At 42.5% G+C, this 8,887-nt stretch overlaps 1 non-coding gene across 1 annotated transcript; it reads left to right on the top strand.

Annotated features, from left to right (window-relative positions):
• The first annotated feature begins 765 nt into the window (after positions 1–765).
• On the top strand, positions 766–899 carry LOC111730596. Its single transcript, XR_002776754.1, has one exon. It is a non-coding gene; the product is annotated as a small nucleolar RNA SNORA52 (small nucleolar RNA).
• Positions 900–8,887: the final 7,988 nt, after the last annotated feature.

The raw sequence follows: 8,887 nt of genomic DNA, 5'->3' as shown, positions 1-8,887 counted from the left end.
TCTTTTGTTTCCCTTGCCCTAGGAAAGGGAATATATATATTACTAAGAGCAATGTCAGAGAGTTTACTGCCTATGTTTTCTTCTAGGAGTTTTAGGATTTCATGCAAGACACTCTGTATTTTATCTGGCGACCCTCATCTAGGTAATCTGTATCCAGAGCTGGAGCACTCAGCTACCACACTAGAGAGCTTAACTGAGTGAAAGTAGTCCCTGTGTGGTGCCCAAGGCCTCTTAACTGAGGGGCCTCGGGCACCACACAGGGACTCCCCACACAGCTGGACTGGACGTGGGCTGTGGCTTCAGAGTCCTGAGATGTGTGCAAAAAGCATATTCAGTATTATTATTTAATCTTGGAAAATGAGGTGGGGAGACACCTATTGTTTTTCAGTGGTCCCCAATCTTTTTGGAACCAGAGACTGGTCCTCCTGTGAGAATCTAATGCCTGATGATCTGAGGTGGAGCTTAGGCGGTGATGCTGGTGCTGGGGAGCGGCTGCAAATACAGATGAAGCTTTGCTGGCTTGCCCACTGCTTACCTCCTGCTGTGTGGCCCAGTTCCTAACAGGCCACAGACCAGTACCAGTCTACAGCCTGGGGTTTGGGGATCCCTGGTTTACATGATACAAACTACAGAAAGTAAAGTTCCACAGAATATTCTTGGAATAGCTATTGGAATGAGTAGAAGGTATCTCCAAGGAGGGATGTGAAAATTTTTAAAATCTTTATCAGAAGGAGCCATGAGTTTAAAAAAAAAAAAAAAAAAAAAAGGTCCATCCTAACCCCTGCTAGTCAGCTCGTGGCCCATCAAGGGTCTCTTGTGGACCAGAGCACCTTAGAATCTAAGCTTGTAGCAGTGAGCACAGCTTCAGTGGGCTCATGCCAGGGTGCTTCTAGACACTTGTCAGGGGGTAGGGGTAAAAAAAAAAAAATAGAAAGAAAGAAAGAAAGAAAGAAGGAAGGAAGGAAGGAAGGAAGGAAGGAAGGAAGGAAGGAAGGAAGGAAATAAAGGAAAGAAAGGAAAAGAAAAAATTGAGAAACATTGGCTAATTGAATCTGTCCATTTTACAGTTGGGTAAACTAAGGCCCAAAGAGAGGAAGGTATTTGTTCTAAATCCCACAGGGATATAGGGCTCACTTCAGTAGTTGTAAGGCCCTTAAGAAAGTACTCAGAAGTCCAAAGTTTGCTGATCGTGACAGAAAGCACCAAAGAAGTTTTGGAAGCAATTTCTGTTTATTTGGCTGGAGTTTTAGGAACCAAAGATCTTTCTGATGCAGGTTAATAAACAACATTGCCTCCTAGCAGGTTGGAAATACACTCAGGTCAGGGCAAAGGAATCATTCACCAGGAGAATTCTCTGCAGGAGGCAGAACTTTTTTGTACTCAAATCTATTTGTCTTTTTCCCTTTATGGTTTCTGCCATTAACGTCATATTTAGGAACCCTGCTTTCCCCCATCTGCCCTACACTGACTTTCTAGAACATTTGAGAGTTTTGATATATTTAAATATTTGATTCATTTGGAATTAATTTTGGAGACTACAGAGTGGGGGATGGGGACCCAGCTTTATTTGCTAGCCAATGGCACCGAAATGGTTGGTTGAGTCACTCACATCTTCTCCACTGATACCTACCTGCTTTTAACATTCACTAAACTTTCCTGTGAGTTTGGATCTCCATCGTAGTCTGTTAATCTATCTGAGTCTTTCTAAGCCAGTGTTCATTCCGTCTTAATTTCTGCAGCTTTGTCGCATGTTTAATATCTGGTAGAACAGATCCCTTCTCTTTACTCTTCTTTTTTGGAGTTTGCCTACCCCTTCTCCCACAGTTAGCTTCGTGGGGGAGTTAGTCATTAAGACGAGGACTCTAGAGCTCACCAGTCTCAGTTGCGCTCCCTACCTTTGTGATCTTGGGCTGGTACTGAAGGAAACCAGAATGAAATCAGGAGGCCCATGGCAGGAGGTCCAAGAGCACACACTGTAGTGTCAACCTCTAGCTCCACCCCTCATAGTCCCCAGGATCTCAGACAAACCCCCTTGAAGCCTCATATGTAGAACTGGGGGGAGAAGGGGTTAATAAAATTTTCTTACTATTGGAAAAATAACTAGAGATTTTCTCTTATTGTGGAATTAAGATGAAACTGATAGTCACAGGGCACAATGCAGAGGGTATGTCCAGTAAATACGTTAAACAAAATTCAACTGAATACAGTTTTAAAGATTTTATTGGCTTTATTCAACAATTCATGAATTGGACAGCACCCAATCTAGCAGGCAGAAAGGAGCTCTGAGGAGCTGGACAAAATGAAAGACTTTTATAGGCAGAAGGGAGATGGAACAAGGAAGTTATATGTACCAGGCAAAAAAAAAAAAAGCAGATTGGTTATTACAAGTTATTTTCCTTTAGAGAATGGCAAGGCTGTATCAGGCAGATTTCCTAACTGGTACTGATTAGGCAGTTCCTGGTTGACTGGTTTAAGATTCCATTTCTGAGAGAGCCAAAACTGTAATTAAATTAAATCTAGGTTTGATGACGTGGGGCTTAGCATAAGCAATTCTATTTTGGGCCTGTTGTTTTTAACAAATGTTAGCTTGTTCAATATTTATTTTAAACAAAAGTTAGCTTGTTTGATAACAAGTGCTATTATCTCTTATCAAGATCCCTTACACCCAGAAAATTAGGTTGAGATTTTCATTGGAATTGCATTTAATTTAATTTAGAGATTGATAATTCTATTATGGTGATTCTTTTCATGCAAAAACAAATCATCTCCATTTCTTCATTTATGTCTTCTCTTTTGTTGTTTAGTAGAGTTTTCTAACTCTTCATATTTTTCTTCCAAAAACTGGGATCCTACTCTCATTGTACATATACTGTTCGGTGACCTGCTTTATTTTTCTCTCGCTTAACATTTTATGAAACTTTTTATGCAGTAGTACACTGTTTTATAACATGTTTTATATGGCTGCTGTATTCATTTTCTATTGCTGTATAACAAATTACCTCAAAATCCAGCAACCTAAAACTGTAATCGTTTATGATCTCACACATTTTCTGTGAATGTGAAATCTGGGAGCAGCTTCACTGGGTGATTCTCTCTCAGTGTCTCTCACAAGACTGCAGTCAGACATTGCCATGGCTACAGCCTCATCTGAAGGCTTGGTAGTAGCTGGAGGGTCCACATTCAAGGTAGTTCCCTCACATGGCTGGTAGGTTGGTGGTAGCTGTTGGCAGGAGGCTTCAGTTCCTCATCATGAGGATCCCTTTCCATAGGGCAGCTTGAGTGTCCTCATGACATGGCAGCTGGCTTGCCCCAGACTGAGTGGTCCAAGAGAAAGCAAGATGGAAGCCACAGCATCTTTCATGACCTAGCCTCAAAAGACATACACTGTCATATCTGCAATATTCTTGGAGTTATAGACTAGAGGGCTCCACGAAGGCATGGATGCCGGGAGATGTGGATCATTGAAGGCCATCCAGGAGGGCCATTATATGCATATACCAAAATTTATCTAACCAATCACCTCTCATGGGATGGTTAATCATTCTCTCCTATAAGCTGGTCAGTGTATTGCCTGTGGTCATACAGTGAGTCAGAGGCAGAGTCAGGATAGCCCAAATCTTGTGAATACACCCACTGCAGAAGGGAGGGGAGGCCTGAAGGAAAAATCCAAGAAACCAGATTCTATCAGTGGGGAGTAGAAGAGGGGAACTTTCAACCAATTCCACACAGGGACAAGGATTTCTTGGCTGCCTGGTTGCTGATGCCTTGGATACCAGTGACACTTGGACACTGTAGGCCAAGTGGCCAAGGTTTTGAGTCCCAGAATACCATACCCTACATGCAGGGGCACATCCGAACTGTCACCTCTCAGACTAGAATGACCTATAACCTACACATGGGCCATGGGGTCTTTTCGGCCTGGGTTCAAATCCTATCTCTGCTCTAAGCCTCAGTTTCTACGTCCAAAGAAGTGATAATATTAGATATATTAGTTTCCTAGGACTGTTGTAACAAAGTACTACAAACCGGATGGTTCATACAGTAGAAATCTGTTGCCTCACAGATTTAGAGACCAGAAGTCTTAAATCAAGTTGTTGGTAGTGCTGGTTCCTTCTGAGAGCTGTGAGAATCGGTTCTATGCTCCTCTCCTAGTTTCTAGGGTTTGTGTTCCTTGGCTTATAGTGGGAAAATGCCAGTCTTCACATAGTGACTTCCTGGCGTCTCTGTCTCTAAATTTTCTCTTTTCATAATGACACAGTCGTATTGGACTAGGGCTCACCCTAATGACCTTATCTTAACTTGCAGACATCTGCGCAGACTCTATTTCCAAATAAGGTCAAATTCACGGGTCCTGAGGCTTAGGATTTTAACATTCAATCTCACAACCGGCCCATGAGATAAGTACTGTTATTCTTATCCCCTTTACAGAGGAAGACAGTGAGCCTCCGACAAAGGAAGTGCCAGACCTGGCTCCCAAAATGGGGGTAGTTTGAACCAGGTAGATCCCAGGATCTCTACGCCTCCATAGTGGGGTTGTCTCGTCTGCTCAAATGTCACTTTGGCCAGATGCTTCTGCTCATATGTCACCTTGGCCAGAGGGTTCCTTGACCACTTGCCTAAACAGCCCTCAACTCACCCTTTTCCCTTACCCTGCTTTGTTTTTCTCTCAAGCCCTTTTTAACTATTTGACATTATATTTCATTTACTTAACATTTATCTATGCCTGTCTCATTCTAAGAACTACACCAATATGAATTCATTTAATCACAACCTATTTTGCATATATTATTGTAAATACACTTGCTTATGTGGTGTTTGATTTCATCCCCACCTTGTGTGGATGCCCTCAAAGGACACTGACTCTGTTACATTCACTAATGGACCCCGAATTCCTAGACTAGTGCCTAGCAGAATGTAGGTACTCCATAAATGTTTGTTGAATGAAAGAACTGAGTGAATGAAAAAATGATATAATATCCAAGAAACGCCTGAAACATAGTGGATTATGACATTATAATGATTTTTTTTTTTTACAGTAGGTTGGTTTTTATATTCATTTCTTACAGCTGCTGTAACCAATTACCAGAAACCTAGTGGCTTAAGACAACAGAAATTTGTCGTCTTATAGTTCTAAAGGTCAGAAGTCTAAAATGAAGTTGCCTGCAGGGCCCGTGCTTTCTGGAGACTGATGGGCGAAACTATTCTCTTGTTTTTCTGCTTCTGGAGGCCGCCTGCATTCCTTGGCTTGTGGCCTTTCTCATATCACTCCAGCCTCCCGCTTCTGTTGTCAAACTTCCTACTCCTCACTCTTATTCTTCTGTCTCATTCTTATAAGGACCCCACCTGGATAATCCAGGAAATTCAGGATAATTTCCCCTTCTCAACATCCTGAATTTAATCACACCTGCAAAATCCTCCTCACCATGTCAGGATGCAGATTCACATGTTCTAGTGACTGGAGTATGGGCATATTTGTGTGTGTGTGTGTGGGGTGTGCATTATTCAGTCTACCAGGGCTTTACTGCCTCTGAATTTCATTTCTGAATAAATGAGAAGAAATTGCAAATTAATTGCTGTAAGAAGGAAATTATTAGCAGCGTTCTCTTCCCTTTCCCCCTCCTAGGCTGTCCTGAAAGAACCTCTGTCTTTTGCCAGAGTCCTAAAGTGGAAAAACGTGGGTTCAAATACCAGCTTCATCACTCTCTAGTGACCGTGGGTGTGTGACTTAACCACTCTGTGCATCAATTCCCTCATCCATGAAATGAGAATCACAACAGTGACAAAAAAATAAATAAAGAGGCCTAACTCAGTAACCGGCACAGGGGCTGCAGGAGCAGAGATAAGGGGTACCTAATCTTCCCGGAGGAAGTGACCCGGGAGCTTGAATGGGGGACGTTTACATGTTAATAAACAATGTATCCCAACACAACTTGCAAATCACTCTGCATTACACCTGGCAGACAGCAAACAACCAATGACTTGTTGCAAATTGAGCTGAGACTCCAAGGAGGAGGTCAAAGATAAATAATGATGAAAAGAAATAGTATGATGATACCAAATAAAAAGGGCTCTCTCCACTGGATGCAAGGACACTTTGGAGGGGCCTCTTCCGGCCGGCTCCACTCCTCCACCCATGGGGTTCCTCGAGGTCTACATACTGAGGGCAAAGGGCTTTCACTTCTCTTTTCCCCTTTCCACTCCTCTTACAGGAATTAAGCTTGTGGGCACTTTTCGTCAAAGGAGTTTAGAATGACCAAAATTTTAAATAAAGACAGGGTCAAATCAAAACAGGATAAGTAAAAGTGCCTTGTGTCATATTGAATCTTGAGGAAAAAGGAATGACCAGTAATACAGTACTGATCCTGGCTTTATTCTAAAATGTTGCTATTGCATGCATTGTGAATTTTTAACATAAATTTTGTTTCTCTAAAATGTTGCGTTAAAATATTATTTCTCTTGGTTACTGAGTTTTGGGGTTTTTTTGGGACTCCCTTAAATTTGTGCCCTCTCCCTTGTCCCATCCCTGCTCCTGAGGTTTTTCTTAGGAATCACATGACGAGATAGAGAGTTATGACAATGCCAGTGATCCTTGCTGTGTGTTTGAGGGTAGAAGGTGAGGAAGGCTATGGAAACCTGGAAAGTACACTGCATCCAGCCTAGGGGTCAGGAGAGCTTTTAGGAAGTGGTATCTGGCAAGAGTTAGTTGTGGGAGGGAAGAGGGTCTCTCATCTGTAGGAGGAAGTGAGAGGGGTGGGGATGGCCTCTGGAAAAGTAGGGGCCAGTGGGAAGGTAGCCGGAGCCTGGGCCAGGGGGATTAGGGTTGAGTGCTGTTGGGGTGGCAGGATCGGATCTTGGTAAGAGTTTCTTGATGGATCGAAGAGGAAGAGAACAGAGCAGTGAGGAAGACTTGACATTTGTGTAGGTAGTGGTTCTCCCACTAGAGTCCCCAGGACCATTAGCAGCACCTGGGAATTGTTGGAAATGCAAAATTTCCAGCCTCCCTGAAAATATAGTGAATCAGAAATTCTGGAAGATGGGGCCTATGAGTCTGTTTTCTCAAGGGAATTCTCAAGCACTAATTTGAGAACCACTGGCCTAAGGTTCTCAACCCTAAAAACCCATACCCTTGTTACAAATAGTTTATAATAAATAGTTGCTTTACTCACTGGAAACAAATTTATAGATAATAAAGCTCACCTAGACATGTCATCTAAAAAATCAAAATCTGTAATGCTCTAACATAAAAGAAAAATAAGTCATAACAAAACAACATACATTTCAATATGTAAAGGCTTGGGCATAGCTCCCCTGGAAGACACAGGGAAGCCTCAGAAGCTTGTGTATGTTTTTAATGAATGTGTTTATATTTGAGAAGTATGATATCACTAGTCAATTGAATACTGTCCATGATTTTGTCTGATACTGGACATTTAAAAATAAGTGCTAAATAAGTATGGCAGTCTGTCCACCAGGAGCGTAGCTATAAGTACAGGTACTTTGGGTGGACTGCTCTAAGATTAGGAGTCATTGCCATCTATAAACTCCTTTTCCCAAATGGTGACCAACTCCTGACAAAGCTCCCAAACAGAACAAAGTATATTCTTCCCTTTAAACATAGTTGCATTTCTGAAAATTCAGTAAAAAATACATTGTGCTAATATATAAAATGGAGTTAGATTCTGGCTTCAGGTAATTAGGAATGGGGTTTTCACCCATACAGGTGTCTTGTGGGAATGGAACAATTCTCCTCTGGGGGGACCATCCAGTACATTGTAAGACATTTAGCATTCCTGGCTCCTGCCCTCTAAATGCCAGTAGTGCCAATAGCTCTATCTTCCCCACTGGAGAGACAATCAAAAAATTTCCCCAAAAAACTGCTCCATAGGTGCTATAGTGCCTCTCATCGAGAATCACCTGTTGCTGAGGGCCAGACCCCAGGAATATATAGGGGGTCCCAGCTCTTGGACTTGGGAGAGGCTGGGAGAGCCTGGGGGCAGCAGAGATCCAGAAGGCTGCCTGGGTTTCTGGTTAGACAGTAAAAGGGATGGTGGAGACAGTTTGCTATGATAAGGAGCAGGATTGGACCACTACATCAGGGGGTGCTTGTGCAATGTGGGCATGGAGACCGAAGTGAGGGAAGGGATTTGGGATGAAAGAGAAGTTTCTTATTACCAAGTCAAGCCAGTACCACCTTCTTGGTATCTCACTCCCTGTCCCTCTCCATTCCAATACTGGTCACCTCTCTTAAGATGACAACAGCGACCCTCTTGCTAATCTTCCTTCACTCCTTTGTCCCACAGTCCATTCTCCATGCAGCAGCTAGAGCTTTCTACAGTGATCCCTGACTCTTGACACTTTTTTCTCAGGAAAGCCTTCTCTGATATCCCCGCTCCCTGACACCCTCTCCCTGCCAAGAGTTGGCTGGTGAGGAATAGAGTGAAGAAATAAAATGGAGTCACTACAGTCAAGATGCCAAATTACTAAAATCAAGTAGGTTGAGGTATGAGGAAATTGTTCTATTCTTGTTTTAACTAGCCTGGGAACTTAAACTTTTGAACTTTCCAGTCCTGTGTAAATGCCTGGTTATACATCAGGTTATACACCAGGTAAACCTCTGATTACCCCCAAAAGACTCATGTTTCCAGACTACCTGGCATCTATTATCCAGACTGCCTCTCATCTGACTGGTAATGGTCCTGGACCAATCCTAGGGCTAAGAATGCAGAACTGGTTATTCTCACGAATGCACTTTATAGTATAAGAACTCATCTTTCTTCTTTGCAATACTTCTGGGTTTTTGCTTAGCTGTGTTTCAAGTTTGCAATCCTGAAGACCCTTGAATAAATCTTTATCATTTACTTCTAGCCAAAGCCACTTGATACATTTA

The sequence above is a fragment of the Pteropus vampyrus genome, unplaced genomic scaffold (genome assembly GCF_000151845.1).
Source record: "Pteropus vampyrus isolate Shadow unplaced genomic scaffold, Pvam_2.0 Scaffold322, whole genome shotgun sequence".
Classification (NCBI taxonomy): Eukaryota; Metazoa; Chordata; class Mammalia; order Chiroptera; family Pteropodidae; genus Pteropus; species Pteropus vampyrus.
The sequence above is the reverse complement of the archived record's forward strand: the minus strand, read 5'-3'. Positions and strand labels throughout refer to the sequence as shown.